Source organism: Centrocercus urophasianus, unplaced genomic scaffold (genome assembly GCF_019232065.1).
Source record: "Centrocercus urophasianus isolate 14NV4802_14NV808 unplaced genomic scaffold, USGS_Curo_1.0 seq_2, whole genome shotgun sequence".
Lineage (NCBI taxonomy): Eukaryota > Metazoa > Chordata > Aves > Galliformes > Phasianidae > Centrocercus > Centrocercus urophasianus.
The window spans coordinates 17,235,911-17,251,904 of NW_024884755.1; the positions used below are offsets into that span (position 1 = coordinate 17,235,911).

Consider the following 15,994-nt stretch of genomic DNA (forward strand, 5'->3'; position numbering starts at 1 on the left):
CCCCGCAGCCGCGGGGGGGGAGGGCCGCTCAGACGTTTGCGTGCGGAGCGGACCGCGCGGGGCCCCGGCCGATGCTGGAGAAAACGGTAGTGGGAGATTGGAGGGGAGAGCGCGTTTCAGACCTTCGTCGCGCTTTGCAGCCTGTTTGTGCAATGGTAGCAGTGAGGCCCCGCAGTGCCCGCGCCCGGTGCGGCGCGTCCCGCCGCTGTCCCGCAGCGCCCTTCGTCCTTCCGTCTCGTTTGACCCGGCGCTGCGCGGGTCGCTGAGCGCCGCCGTGCCGGCGCGGCGCTTTCGGAGGCCGCTCGGCGTCGCGCGTGGGGCTGGGGTTCCTTCAGCCCGGAACGGAGCTCCGTGCCGGCGGCCGGTGGGCCGGCGCAGTTAGGAGTTAGTAGCTAGGAGGGGTTCCCGCCGGCTGAGCCCGGCTCTCCAAAGGCGCTCTTGGGATGAGCCGCGAGCGGAGGCCTCCGGGACCTCCAGAGCGGGCCGTGAGGAAACGGTCAGACGAGATCGAACGCGATCAAACACAAATCACAGAGGGCCGGCAGCCACTCCGAGACCCGTCCACCCATCCCTGCCCTCGGCTCCGACACCGCGCGCCCACGCGGACGGGAAGGACGCGATGCCTTCCTGCTGCTGTGTGGGCGGGTGGGAGCGATGCTGGCTGCGTGCGAGGAAGGCTGAAGCTGCCAGGAAAAAAACAGTGTGGGGAAAAAAAAAAAAAGTCTAGAAATTAGGGAAAGCATTCTGCTTCGACAGAATAAAAATAAAACCTGGAACGGGAGAGGAAAGGCATGAAAGAGTTAGTGACAAAATATCATGTACGGCTGGGGAGATGATGGTTTTATTGGTATTGCGGGGGGAGGGAGAAGCTGAGAGGCAGTGAAAACACAATTTGGCCTAAAATTGAATTTCTCTGATAAGGAATTTCAGAAGCGGCTGCCTCATTCACTGTGCAGCCAAATAATCATATGCGCTTTAATAATCTTTATTTTACAGGAGTACGTTGCCAGGGTAACAGAGTGTAAGCAGGAGAACAGCACCTTGCAGATCACAAAGGCAAATCTGCAGAAAGAAATTTCAGCGAGTTTCTCTCTGCCTTTTTTGCAATGTAATGACGACTTATTTTTCATGCACTGATTTAATAATCTTATTGAAAGATCCTTTCCCCGTTTCTCTTATTCTTGTCTGTCTGAGGGCGGACAATAGCAAAACCTGGAATTGTCGAGTCCACCGGGCTAAGCAAACTAACAGATGTAATATGTTTAGCATTTTTATGTAATTACTTTTTATTGCTATTTTACCCCTGTTTCCATTCCTCCCTGGTTAGTCGCTGCGTCTTTTCCGTTACGGCCCAATCAGGTGGTAGTGAGGGGCTGGGGGAGAGTTAGTAATTGACTGCATTAATCGGAAATTATTAGTTGGACGTATTTTCCAGGGTGGGGGTTGGCTGCAGAAATAGACCTTTTAGCGAGGGATGAATTGAATTATGGTCAATGCAATAATGAAGCCTCCAGGCTGCAAGCTGTGGAGAGGACAGTCATCTTCACAAAGGTTGTAGTGTTATTTATAATGGGCTCTGCTCTTGGGGTGGAAAGCAGCGTCAGCCCTACTGATGTGCCTCTGGTGTGGGTGTCTCGGTCAGTCGGATGGACATAAACTGAGTCAATACGCTCGAAACCACAAACTTTAGAAGACCTTCAGTGTTGGTACAACAAAGAGTAGGAATGTCGGTACCCAACCTCAGGGAAGGCGCAGCTTGAGATGGTCTGCAGCTTGTAAACATTTTGCCTCTTGTCCTCTTTCCCAAGGGCTGGAGCTCAGGAAGGAAGCGTGGGAAAAGCAGTTGTGGTCTGTGGAGAGGAGGTGGGAGGGAAGAGTCTGTGAAATTAAAGGCAAAATCCAGTTTGTCTCCATGCAGCTGACAAATTTCAAGGACCAAAGAACAAAGGGCGTCCCTTCAGCTCAGGCAGCTTCTGTGCTGCAGCCTGGCCAGCAGGGTGTCCGAGCACGGCTCTGGTGCGAGGCAATGTGGGGCTGAGGGAAGCAGAGCAGGGGCTGTTCTGCAGCCCTACCTGAGGGAATCCTGCTTTCTGTGCTCTGGCCGATGCTGCTGAAAGGAAACCATTCATTGTGAGGCCCGTTCTTTAAAAACTATGCGGAGATTTATGCATTCTGCATATCACGCAGTAATTAATATGTGCAGGGAATTTGCCGGGGAACACTTTCACTACGTGATTACTTCCTGCAAAATATAAGTTTCTCTCTTAGCATCTACTGAGTTACTCTGGGTGTGGGATGTTCCTTTTGAATGTAATTTCGTGGGTGGTGAAACCTAGTCTGAGGTGTCAGAATTGTTGCAAACTGCTTTGAGAAGAATGTGGCTCTTCTTTGACAGCAGCGGTTTTTTGTTTGTTGTTTTGGTGTTGGACAGCTTCTGTGGGATCCAGCAGCTCTGATCTCCTAAGTATATCCAAGGAAATTTTAGATGATTTTGGTAATCCTTGCAGAACCACTTTTCACAGAAACTTTGCACGTTGCTGCATTTCGTATGCATATAAAATGTAACAGAGCGTTGCTCTTCTCTGCACGCAGAAGGGCCGCCTGGACCAGGATGTGGGGTGCAGTAACGCCAGGTGCTGAACGGGATGAGCTCTTGGTTGTAGGTTTAGGAGACTGCATTCTGTGTATCTTAAGGCCGTGCCGAACAAGAAATCAATTTGCTGAAGCTTCTTCTACAAATTTTTAATGTATTCTGTCTGTGTTAATCTTACCAAGTTTGAAAATTTAGAAAATCAAAAGGATTGTTATCTCTTCTTCGTGAGAAGCAGCAAGGAAGCCCAAAGTACGAAGTGAGATGGCAAAAATCTGCACTTGCAGGTGGAGCAGTAGTTACTCGCCATCTCAGGCATAGAGAGGTTTGTCTTTGCACTGATTCACTGGATTCTACTTCCCTTAGAAACAGTAGGATAAAATTTTGGTAAGAAATTGAAGCCCAGCTGCTTAAATACCCGTGATATTTCTAGCACGAAATCTGGGTAATTTACTTTCCCCTTCCTGCTAGTTTGTATCCTGCTGCCTTCTGAAATGGAAACTCTTCTGACCCTGTAACCCCTGTGTTACTCTGAATAAAACTCTGTTTAATTGTGTTCTGAAGCGGCGTGCAGGGAGCTCCCGCACTACTAATCAGCTTTGCTGGTTTGGATATGCATCTCCAGGATCCGTGTTGGCAGAATAAGTTGATATAATTGCAGTTCTGCATCAGAGATTTAACGCTAGAACTTTAAAGGCACAGGTCTTCATTTCTGTTACTGTTTCGCCGTGGGAGCGGCTCTCGTGCCCTCAGGGGCGCTGCAGGAGGAGCCGTGCCGGCAGCGGCGCTCTGCCGGGTGTCGGAGCCGCACAGCAGCGGCAGCGCCCACCCTGCTCTGCTCCGCTGCCTCTCCTGGGGCACAGCATCAGCGTAGTGATGCCGCTTTTGGATGAGCTCTTCCGTACCTTTTTGCTTGCAATACACGATGTGAAAATGCAAGTAATCCTTATTGCCTAGGAAACTTTCATACAATTAAAAGAGTCAAAATGCTCTCAATTAGCCAGAATCTGTTTCGTACCAGCCCATCTGGATTAATGTTTTGAAGATGATCTTGTAGCTTTCTGGGAGGTCTGTATATAGTTTTGTATTGAGAAGACAGCGGTGGACCGTTTAAATTTAGGCATGGCAGAAGCCATTGCTTTGGCAGATAGTCATAAACATTATCCCCGTTCCTTACCCTGATCGCCTTCTCATCTTTCTCAGAAAGCACAACCGTTGCTTTGGTTTCTTTGCATTTTACAATAAATGTGTTTAATATTGAGGTTTGCCCTGCCCAGAACCTGCAGGCAGTCGGCGCACAGTGTTGCTTTCAATTTGCAGACGTTTTTTCATTGCTCTGATAATGTGCTTCTGTTTGGCCTTCAGCATTCCAAAAGTAGGAATGCCACTTAACCTGAGTCCTGGCTCCCTGTTACTGTTTGATCAGAAACAGTAATGCAGTAACTGCCTCAGACAAATGACTATACTGAGAACACTCCCAATTGCCCTGCAATAAAACCGCTATCCTCCCTGAAAGCGAAGATGAGGATAGAAAGGGCAAGTATGATTGGAAGGTCAACAAGTTTGAGCACTGACAGAATGAAAGAAACAAATTATAGCAGCGAGGACATGTTGCTGAAATGCCCTGTGTCTAATTCTTGGCTGAGCTGGAGCCAAGGTGTGCTGGCTCAGGTCTCTGGGCTGTCTCAGATCCACGGAAGTGCAAGCAGGATCTCAGCATCTCAGCCTCTGGCTAGCTGATTACTTGTGTGTTAAACTTCAGTCCTCGAGGTCACGCATGGAAATGTTAAACACTAATGAATATCACGGGCTGTGCCCCGTTAAACTCAGTGCTCCGTGTCGCTGATGTTGCGTTTGGTGGTGGTCTGCTTGCTGGCCTCGCAGGCCTGGTACAGAACCGTCATGTTCTGAGACATCAGGACTCAGACACGTGGCTGTTGCTGGGTTGCTTTAAAATTTGTCTCTTTGTAAGTTATAAGCAAATTCTTTGTTGGCACTGCCTCAGGTGCCTGAGGTAGGAAAAGGAAAAACGTTTAACAATTTCCACTTTCTGCTATCTTTTCTGTTTCTTCCAAAGAAGATGGGCAGAGCTCACTGCCATGCCTTGTCCCACTGATACCATAAACAGCAGTGTAAGAAGGTGACTGATGGCAATTCGGCTTTATCTGTTCTAACCCTTTACTCACTACTTTAAAATAGGTATAAAAGCAAACTCTGGGGAGATTTCACCATTTTACGTGTTTGCTGACCCTAAGTTTTGCAGTCATTAAGTGTTTTGGAAAGGCTGTTTGCCTTTTGAATTTGAAGGCTCTAAGGTTCTGATACGTTCAGTTCTGTGTTCTTTCTGTTGTACACCTCAAAATATGTGTCTACATGGCACAATTGCCTTTCATGTGCTTTTCCAGGACCCAAATCCTGAGCAAGACCTGCTGACAGTGGGCAGCTGGAATGCTGTGCTGCACACAGTGTGTGGGCTTTGGAGCAACCTATGGAGTGACAGATGAACACATGAGTAGTGGAGGGAGGGATCTGATTTTGGGCAGTGGTGGATGGAGAAGATTTACCAGCTGGTGGAAACACAGTGCAGAGATGTGAAAGAACTAGAGGGCTGCCCCAGTCTCTCTGAGATGCCAGAACCCACACGTGACTGATTGAGGCCGGTGCTGCTGCCCCTCACATCCTGCATGTGGCTGTCGGGGTGCTGCTGCCCTCAATGCCCTCCTGCAGTCTGCTTGGTGGCAGCCGTGTCGTTTCTGTAAGTCATTCAGTGTTCATTGCAGTAATGGCTTGAACTTGGCTGCTTTATGTTCCAAGTACTACTTTGACCCTTGGGCTATAATATCAGCCCAGTGATTATTCAGTTTCTTTTATGAAGTGCCTGAGTGCCAACAGGAAAGAGCACAAGCATCCCTGTGCGGCCTGATGTTCAGAGTGCTCATCTGGGATGTCTGAGCATGGCAGTGCAGTGCTCGGGCGTAGATCACTTGCTATCCCATGGTAGCTGTGACTGGTTTAATAATACTGGAGATTCTGAAATACCAGTTAATGTTATCACCTTTGGTTGGGTTTGTTTGTTTTTAATGTTCGTATTTGTATAGCCAGATCTGTTTGGTTTCATTGCCACAAAACATGTATCAAATACTGTAGTGTGTATCATCTTTTCTAAGTGAGAGGTGTCTGAGAACGGAGTTCAAACAAGCATGGACTGTAACTGGGAAGTTTCCTGGGGAGGATGATTCCTGAAGAGAAAAGGTTTTAGTGCTCAAAGCTCATTCCAGCTGGAAGTGCAGCTCTGTGCTGAGGTGGGCCAGGTAATGGTTGGCCCTGGCTGACAGCAGTGCTTTTTGGGCCAAAAGCTGTGTCTGTGCTTTTCTTTACACGTGCAGAAATAGATCTGCTTAGCCTTTCTGTAGATGAATTTTCAACTCTTGCTGATTATAATAATATGGCGAGTTCCACCTTTCTTTTGTCATATTTTTACCACAGAAGTGCAAACCCAGGATGCGATTTCCTATCAGAACTGTGTTTCTGTGGCATTCTTTTTCTGAACCATTTGGCCCCCGGTACCCTGGACTTTGCTGTCCATTTCAAAGAACTCCTCCTCACACAAAGTGTTCACAGGTGATGGCTAATCTGTGTTCCTACAGTGATGGAGGTCAGACTATGCAGAGTAACTGTTGGTTCACTGTTCCTCGTTGAGCAGTTTCCCACACAAGAAGCTGATCTCTTTTTTGCTTAGGAATGAAGCAGCCATTTTCTGAAGTCACCATGCGCAGTGTATTCGAGAGCTGCAGCATTACTGTGATAATTCAGAACACAGAATTCAGGATGCTGTTTCATCCAATGCAACTGAAAGAGGGATGATGGCTGGGAGAGAAATTTGTGTGGTCTTAAAACCTTGCAGATCTGTTGAGAGTAATGTGTTGCACGCTTCCACTTTTGATGCACTAGTCAGGAAGAATGCAAAAGATAAAGATCAGTGACAAAGCATGGTTAGATGAATCAATAAAGCACGGGATACTTCAGATTCTGGAGCAGTAGGAAACAGTACGGCTATATGTGGGTGGCATGGGAAGGGTGAGTGTTCAGAGAGCCCAACACCTGGGGTGTTTGTACACCAGAATGTAGACACAACTGAAAAGTAATGAAATGGTGATGGAAAACCTCGAACTGAATTGGCAAGGCCATAGAAAAAGCAGACGGGGAAAAAAAGAGATGAGGCCCCAGCACATCCTTAAAATTACTGGAAGTGCCTGTCTTTGCTGTGTACTCTATGGGACAGCTGAAGTTAAAGAAACTTTTAACCTGAAATAGTTCATTCTTTCCCTCTGCTCTGTGCCTACGTTAACTCTCACAGGTGTTCTTATTTTAAACAGATGTCTTTTGAGACAGAAAGTTGTGATTTGATTTTTGCATTGGGAGGGCTCATGTTCTGACATTGCTTTCTATAGAGGTACAGAAGATCCAATCTGTGACACATTGCACTGAGTGGTGGCCAATACTCAGGTTCTAAATCTGTAACTGCTGTATCCGTTGGAAGCTTTCAACATTTTTGAGGAGAGAAAATTCATGCAAGGATGTTCCTTTGTGTTGTAAGAGGTGAACTGTACTTGGGAGCGCTTGCACTGCCAGCCTTGGCTACAACAGCTGGCGGTGAGGCTCTCAGGTAACAGTTCAAAGGAGAGGCTCTGGTATTTTGTGACTATTAGGGATATTTTTAAGAGAGAATAATTTCAGAGTAGATAGAAGCTGCTCCCACATTCGGCTGGGATTCAGAACGGCAGTGGTGCAGTCACAAACTGGCCAGAGGTTGTTGGGAGTGTTGGTTGTTGTGTGATGTGGTTTGTAATGGTTGAACTGGTAATGTCTTATCAGGAATTTTATTTCTGGAGCTCTTCAGTGGAAACCCAAACTTACCAAGATAAAACTCTTCAACTCCTTTTAAGCAGAGTCCTGGTAAAACTGCAGTGTGAATTGTGGTGGTGATGCAAACTGGATATCTAACAGCAGGGCCACTGAGTTCGTGTCTCAGAGCTGGGTGTCGCAAGCAGCGATAGCTTAATTCAGCATGCCATCGTCAGGCTGCCTTCTGTTTCAGAAGTCACTTTCCTTTGTTCACATTAGATTCAAATTCATGTCTCGGCATGCAGTGCTTCAATTCCCTTGCAGTCCAAACGTGTCTTTCAGGGCAGCCCCAACAGAGGAACGCAGGCGTCGCTGCTCTGCGTGCTGTGGGAGCAGCGGATGTCTCACACATCCACTGAGCACGGCAGGGGGAACAGAGAAAGTTCCCTGGCCGCTTGTGTTGTGCTACCAACGTGTGTGTGATCACTGAAACCCCAGGGTGGTCATCCACACCCCTCGTGCAGCCCGAAGTTCTTTGGGGCTGCACGCTGTTCATGGAGCCTGTGCTCCTTTCCTACGCTGAGCTGAAACTTTCTGAAGTTTTTGCTTCGTTTGCTGGATTAATTTTCTGTGAACTGGAAGAGAGAATTGAGGTTCTGTTGGTCTCTTTATTTGTTGGTTTGTTATTAAATCTTTTGGTCCATCCTGTCCCCGCTACTCAGCTCTGTCAGCAGAGGAAGCCCGCAGTAATTTTCCGTAATGCTTTTCATACCAGCTTGCTTTGCTGACTATTTTGTTTATTGGATTTCTTACTTAAAATCTGTTTCCTTATTGGCTTCTCTTTAATTTCCTCTTCTTTTGCAGAGCCGCTCAAAGGTAAGCAGAGTCCTAAAGCTATTCAGCCCTAAGTTCTGGTATTTTATACATATAACACTTCAGGGCTGGTGGCAATGATACCTGGGATTATTTATGGGCTTTCATAAAAAGAAAGAGGAAAATACAGAACTGCACAGCTTCTCTTTTCCTTCCCCTTTTCCCAACCCCCCTCCCCACTGAGGAGTTTAATTTTAAATGATAAATGTGGAAATTAGAGACCGTCGAGAAAATCCAATTTGGTGAGGAGTTTTAAAAATCCCATAATAAACGCAGAGTGAAATGTATGATTTAATGCGGGGCGCCAATGGCTGCTATTATGTGCTATTAGCAAATCGGGGTTGAGAGTGAATCTTTATCACTTGGTGAGTGCGGGCGAGGCCTGCCTTTGCTTCTGCTATTGATTTGTAGCCGCTTGTCATAATGACATCGGGAAGCAATGAATGGAAGATGTGCTTTTGATAGGATTGAAGGGGTGCGAAGGGGGGAGAAAAAATTCAGCAAGTTTTCTATCTCTTCTGCCTGATTAGATTTTTTTCTTCTTTTAAGAGCTTTCACATTCCAATAAAAATGCTAAATCAGCTCTGAAGCAGAATTGTTAGGGAGTAAATAGCTAGTCACATTTAAAGGAGGGAAAGATCTGACTTTACAGCGCTGACTTTACAGCAGTAGATGAATCTAAAGAACATTTCTGGCTCCACAAAAATGATCGCGTTGGGCGCGAGGGTGGCTGAGAGCCGAGCAGGGGGATCTGCTCTGATGGCACTGCAGACAGCCAGAGCCAGATGGGTGGTGTGTGCGTGTGACGTGACTCATCAGAATACAGGCAAATTAAATCTCTGACATGTCTGCATTGAGGAAAAGGAAAATAACAATTCTTGGAATTCTAATAACGTAATGATAACAATTCTAAACAATGGTCTCTGAACCAAAGGTACCTGGAATGAAAAACCCAGATTTTGCTTCAGAGTAGCAAGGAATAAATGTCTCGTTTACATCTGGGGAAGGAAGGATGTTTGTCACTTTAATAATAGACGTTTCTCACCAGAAATCTGAAGTTTTCATTGAAGGGAGCACAATTGCCGTGCTGTTTGGACAGTGCGGGTTCTCGGGAAGCAGGAATGGGCTCGCTGTGCTGCAGCCCTGGGTCTGGAGCACGTGGTGAATGAGACAAAATCCATGTGCACTTCGGAGTGCTTCTGTGTATGAGTCGTGTATGAACCTACTTGCAAAGGCTCCATGGATTTGCATTTCTTATCAGAAGATCCTTGCCATTTTAATTTCCTGCCTCTCCATCACTCTGCCCTCCCTGGGAAGGGGGAGGTGTGTGCTTCTGAGGAACAGAACTCCGCTTTGTTTTTTTTCCATAAGTCCACGCACATCTTCTCTCATTATTACTGCTGTTATCATCATTACCCTGCTCTGCTGTGGCGAAGAGCCGTAGGTGATTAAGGGTTGTGACTCTGATCATCAGTTCCTTCCTTTCACCTCAACCAGCCTCAGCCATTCTTATTTATGGAAGCCTTCATGGGACAGCTGAATGAGCCTGGTTTACAGGGCTCACTGGCAGAGTATGAAATGGCAGATTAGAAATCAATGCAGAGAGACCAAGTGCCTACTTCATCATTCAGGAAAAAGAAATACAGTATTTCTGGTCTAAGCCTTGCGCTCATTAAAATCACATCCTTTAAAAAACCTTTTAAATTAAAACAGTGATCAGTAGGACTGAGGAAAATCGTAAGCAGAGGGAATTTTCTGAGAGAGGACAAGCTGAAGCGGTGTGCAGATGAAATACGGTGTTCACCATGCTGCCCACTGGCTGTACTGGGCTCTGTGGGTGTATGAGGTGCTTGTGTTCTGTGGAAGTCTGTTGTCTAACGGACCGCAAGAAGGTGCCGCGGGCAGCTGGAGACACCTGAATGGGGGAAGCCAAGGCAGACTGCTGGCAGATGGGGCAGGTGGTGCTGCTTAATGGAGAGGAGGGGGGAGCTGAGGCACAGAGCACAGCAGCGGGTGGAGACTGTGGCCACAGCATCTGATGGTCAGCAGCATGAAACTGTCCTGACCCGGGGCCGTGGCTGGGCTCCTCACAGTCTGCGACTGAGATGGGCACAGATGAACTAGGCCCAGCGCTGGCTCTGGGTGGACAGAGGAGCTGTGTAGGAAGGAGGCCTGGAGCTGCGTGGCGCCCAAGCATGGCCCAGCACGGCATGCAGCCTGCCCCAATAGCAGCACTGCTGGTGGCACTGCCCGGACGGGCTGACTTCAGGACACTGCAGAACGAAGCCACAGAGCTTCACTTTGGGGCTGGCAAATGCCCTCAGCAGGTGTCCAGCACCCCCAGCACAGTGGGATACGCAGCATAGGGATGCTGCTCCCTCTGACACATGGCCTGTGGTCCTGGGGAAGGGGAGATGCGGCCAGCAGAGCTCAGCACTGCTTCAGAGAGGGACCGATGGTCGCAGCATGGCTGGCACATTAGGCAGGTGGGGGAGTTCCACTGCAGACCCCAAGAAATAGGGTGATTCCTGGGAAAGCTACAGGTGTGGAGGTCATTCAACCAATGTTTGAGATCTAAGACTGCAAAGTAAACCTACAGAACGAATGCCTTTTGGAGATAATACAGAGAAAGAACAAAAAGAATCCAGCAATTATACGGATTTGGGAAAACTGTGCAGCTCTTTGAGTATGACACCCAATATACAATCTGGATGGCAAGAAGACTTCTGGAGGTGAAAAGAGGCAAAGATGAATTACATTTGTAATATATGTATTAAGTTAATGACTGGACTTGCAGAGAACTGCACTTACAGAATGAAGCCTACAGGGAAATGCTTATATCCCCTGGAGATTATTTTACAATATTTTAGCAAGATGAGAGTAGGATATGATTATGACATTTCCGATGTCTGGCTTGGGGAAAAGGTAAGGGTGGTTCCCCTGTTTCTGCTTGTACATTGTTAGGTTGTTATTTATGCTTCTAACTTTCCGTACAGCAGGAACATATCTGCTAGTGTTTTGAAATATACATTAAAGACTTGTAATCAAAGAAAGCTATTAATAATTAATTCTTCATCTTTCCTAACGGATTCTTCTTTCTTTAAGTTTGAAATGGCTATTCTTTCTGGTAGGACCCCTCAAAGCTCTTGTGAACTAGGACATTCAAACCAGTTTGTGTCTTCAGTGAGGTGGTTTCAGTCTGCTTGGAGTTACCTTGCCTCCATGTAGCGAGATTTGCAGTTTGCCATTGACTGAAGTGAAGCCGATGCCAAAAGATGTTCATCTTTTTGACAGAGCTCTCAGCAATCAAATTCACACCTGTGCAGCACAAGCTGGGATTGTCAGCAGCTGTCTGAAGTCTGGCATTACTTTTTGCCCATTGGCCATACCTGCTAGCTTTGATGAAGGTTTCACTGTAAAAATTGCTTGTAGAAAATATGTCTTGTTTCTGTTCCAGAAATGGACACTGGATTTCCAGTGTAAGCCTGTTAAGTCTTTCACCCTTACACTATCATCAAGATTTAATCCTCAAACCTTCAGATTCCAGTCCAGATTACTTCTATTTTTATTACATGAAGACATCCATTTTTTGGTATATGTAGGCCAGCTACTGAAAAAGATCACAACATTTTCCTTGTCGTTTCATGAACATGAAAAGCATAATCATGGCTTTCTTTATGTTCCTGAAGTATTGGCATATTGCAGTAACTGTTGGTCAAAGTGCAGAGGAAGCAGCTGAAAAGGCATGGAGAGTTAGGCCAGCGCATCGACCTTTCAGTTACCTTTGTTTTGTTGAGGTATAGTGGAAGACATGCTAAAAAATATCGGGGTTGCTGTTAACTGGCTGAAGTTAAAGAAGCGCCTAAATATGGAGAAATTCTCAACCAGTGAGAATCTGATCACATGCTTGCAGGTCCCATCTAGGACCAGTTGTGCTCCCAGTTATTTTTCCTGGCAAAAATCTCGTTGACACCTGAGGTGCGGCACTGCGCTCCTTGCCTCTGCTGTTGTCCTGTCCTACAGCTGTCTCGCCTCGCTGTGGGCAGAACTGGCACTCAGCCTGGGCGTGTGGGCTTGTTCCTTGTCAGCCATCCAGCATGCGCAGGGAATGAGGCTGAGAGCTGAGGAAACAGCTGAGACTTACCTGCAGGGACAGCAGTGCATGCAAACAGCTTGTCTTCATCATTTCTGAGCTTTGAGTATCTGTCTTCCCTGCTTTAATATTAATTCTGTTGGTATTTCTGTGGTTGGCTGTTTTTATTGGTGGATCTTAAGAGGAATTGCTTTCTGCATTCTACCCTGGTCTGGAAGAGAGTGGCCATCAGTGAGAGCATGTACACCAAACGTGCAGCTGTGGGGAGCACAGAGACCACGCGGCAGATCTTCATGGGGCTGCATGTTTTTAAAGTGCTCAGTGTTTTAAATACTATTTTGCAGCTCTCCCCCATTTAGTGTCCCAGCTTCCTATGGAGGTTTGTGACACACGCAGCAGACAAGGTCTTTACACCCAGCTGGGACGTTCTATGCGATCTGCTTCCTATTAGAATATGAAAGAAGTGTATCTGTTTAAAGGCACCCTTCTCTCTATCTGCACAAACTGAAATTGCAGTTTATCCTTCTGCCCTGGCTGAACCCTGAGAGATTGCACCTGAATGTCAATTCCTTCTCTACCTGCTGATTTTCAGGACACGTCCACCTACTGCGATACTAAAGCTATTATGAAAAAAGGAGCAGAAAAAGCTGCAAAGAATATGCACGTATTTTATAAAATAAAGAATTGGGAACAACAAAAAATAATTTGCCAACTAAAGATGCTGACAGTAAATATAGGAGACACGCGGGGTCAAACAGTGCCATGAATGGCCTGTGAAGTGCAGGGCTCCACCTCCAGCCATGGCAGCTGAGATGCTGCCCAGGGGGAGCCTGCAGGCACTGCAGCTGTGGGCAGCAGCTGCCCCAGTGGGGGTCACAGCCAGAAGGTTCTGGACGTTGGAAGGTGTATCTTTGGTGTTGCCTTGTACTGCTGAGTCCCCGGCACTTGTGCTCTACTGGCTAGCCACCTGTTCTTCATTCTGAGATTATGATTATGTGTTTTTTCACTAATTCGTAACTTTTCTGCCTTTCCTTCGATGTATGTATGTATGTATGTATGTATTTTTAATGCAGCATATAGTCAGGTCCTCTAAGTATTTCTAGTAAGCGATTGAGAAATGCCCCAATGTTTCTGAAGTTCCTGGTTCTTCCTTTAACCCTCCTGTGATAGTTCCAGGTCATAGAGGAAGCATATACAGAGCTGTAAGTAGGAGCCAAAAGCCTTTTGACCTTCAGTGGACGTACAAGACTTTTTGAAGGCAATGTGCTGCTTGCTTACTTACGTGGTACTGGAGGAAAATACTTTATTGCATGCTGTTAAAACCAGGCCAGACATAACTGTACTGTGTCTGCGTGTGTCTGCTTTCACCATTCGCAGATATAAACCTATGCTCAACTTCACAAGCTGCCATCTGACTGGATGTAATTAAACACTTGCTACAGGAATTCAACGCAAACTCTTGATGTACCTTATGCTGCTTTTCTGCTGCAGACAAAATACAGGGGATTACCACCTGACCTGCTCTTGTTCAGGAGCATCTGTTGACTATGAATCACAAAGGGTCGAACTCTTTAGGAATCCACCTCACCTCTTGAGAGCAAGTCATTTCAGCGTCCTTCTGCAAACAGAACTGATTATTTCTCAGGCGTGAATGAAACTGCGGGAGCCCTTTGCTAGATGGCAAGTGCTATTTTGGACCGGTCTTTCCTGGTGTTTTGTTATAATATAGCAACTTGATTTTCTGCATTTACTTATGAAAGTAAATGGAGGCTAGGAATCAATCTGGGAAAGCTTTTGGTGCTAATGCAGCATTGTTTCTAGAATGGTTACTTGTGTGATACTTCTAACAAGATGAATCAGCAGAAGCACAAAAGGCAGCATGCCAAAATGTTTCCTGTCTTCTGTTGGCTCTTATGTGCAAGTTTCATAATAGCAGTAGAGAAGGCTGATGTGACAACAGTTTTCAAATATGAAGAAGCTGCTGCCAAGGGGAAGGGAATAATCTTTTTTCTCTGTTTATGAAGTTATGGCTTAAATTGCAGCTAGGTTAGATCAGTTGCCCTGAGCCTGGAGTTTGTAAAGCCTTGGGGATCTTTCGAAGGCTCTCTGGTCCATCTGGCTCTAAGTGTTAGCAGACAGGGGCTTTTAACCAGTCCAGAGTAATCGTTCATTTTGTGATATTTTTATACGTAGATTTTTGTTGTTATCTCCATGGACAAAGCTGAATGTATGCAGACAAGTTCCTGAGTAACCTGATCTGAGTAGGCTTGCTTTGAGGGGAAGGCTGAACTTGATGACCTCTGGAGGTCCCTTCCACCCGAAATTATCAGTGATTTTGTATTACGTGTTTTCTGAGAGCTCAGAGGTGTCATTTTGTAAGAGGGGAGAAACCAATTTTAGGCCTTCTTTGTACGATTTCCCCAGTGATGCTGGGATTGTGTGGCTCCTGGTGTGAGTCTGTGCAGTCCTACACAAGTTGCGCTGACTTCTAGTGGCTGCTTAGATCTCCATAAGCTGAGGCACGTTAACTGGGCTCATCTCTTCCTTTGTTCTGTGATGGGGCACAGTACCACAAGCCCAGCTTGACCTGGTACATAGGAATGCATATGAAAGAAATGAAGGCTGAAGACAAACCAGTGAAATGTGGGTGTCTTGAAGTTGAAAGAATTATCTGAGCCAAGAAAGGGCAGTTGAGGACCTGGAATACTTTTCTACCAGGCACAGATACAATTCCAGCTCCAAAGAAAAGGCTTGAATGTGAGTGTTGCGGGAAGATATTTGCACTGTTTTCTGGGAATTTATTCTCTGGCAGCTAGGTGAGGAAGAAGAGGAAGAGTTATTTATTACACAGCCGTCTGTAGTCCTTGACTGGAATCCCACATCTCCTGTTGCATCACCATTCCCCTTCTCTGTACCCACAAGGAAGAGGAAGCCTCTGTCAGAACCAGGAGCAGCTGAAGCATTAAGCATTTCCCCCCACCTTACTTTGGTTTATCCTTGATGTTCCTTTGCTTTGTATTTCATGAGCACTTCAATGGCAAGGTGAAACCACAGCATACCAAACTACAGCATAAGTTTGAAACAATTTTATAAGGGACTGAAGCCACTGATTAACTGAGCTACCTTTTTTCTCCTGTCGGTCCTTTATGTTCTTTTCTTTGGTTTAAAAGGGTGGAGGGGACAACGGGCTTTAACAGCAGCTTCTGAAATTGGCTTTCTTCTTTCTAGCAAGTACAGGTGATACATCTCCAGTGTCTCCTCAGAGCACGTTGATCATTTTCTATTTGGAAGCTTTCATATAATAACACTCTGTCACTGAAGACAAGCTCAGGGATGTTTATTGAGTCACCATCTGCCAGAATAGGGTCTCAGATGTTCTCCATGGTAACAGGAGCACAGAGCCTGTCCCACTGCACATGAACCCCTCTGCTCCCCCAAACCCGTTGGGGTTCTCTTTCCAAATGTGACATCTGAAGCTCTGCTCAGAGTTTCTCAAAGACCCCAGCAAGGCAAAAATGTCTCAGACGATAGGAATACAGGGAAATGATGGGTTGGAATGAACTAGGCTTAATTGTTATTTTTTCAACCAGATA

General features: G+C 46.3%; 1 protein-coding gene across 26 annotated transcripts in view; it reads left to right on the forward strand.

Moving 5' to 3' along the window:
• LOC122161872 (trichohyalin-like) overlaps nt 1-15,994 on the forward strand; it is a 108,489-nt gene that overhangs the window by 28,944 nt on the left and 63,551 nt on the right. The window contains exon 1 of one of the 26 annotated variants that reach the window (XM_042821584.1): nt 16-86. The exons of the other annotated variants lie outside the window; for them this stretch is intronic. The gene's annotated coding sequence lies outside the window, so the exon portion shown is untranslated. Of the gene's footprint in view, nt 1-15; nt 87-15,994 lie in introns of those variants that run through there. 26 annotated transcript variants of the gene reach the window in all.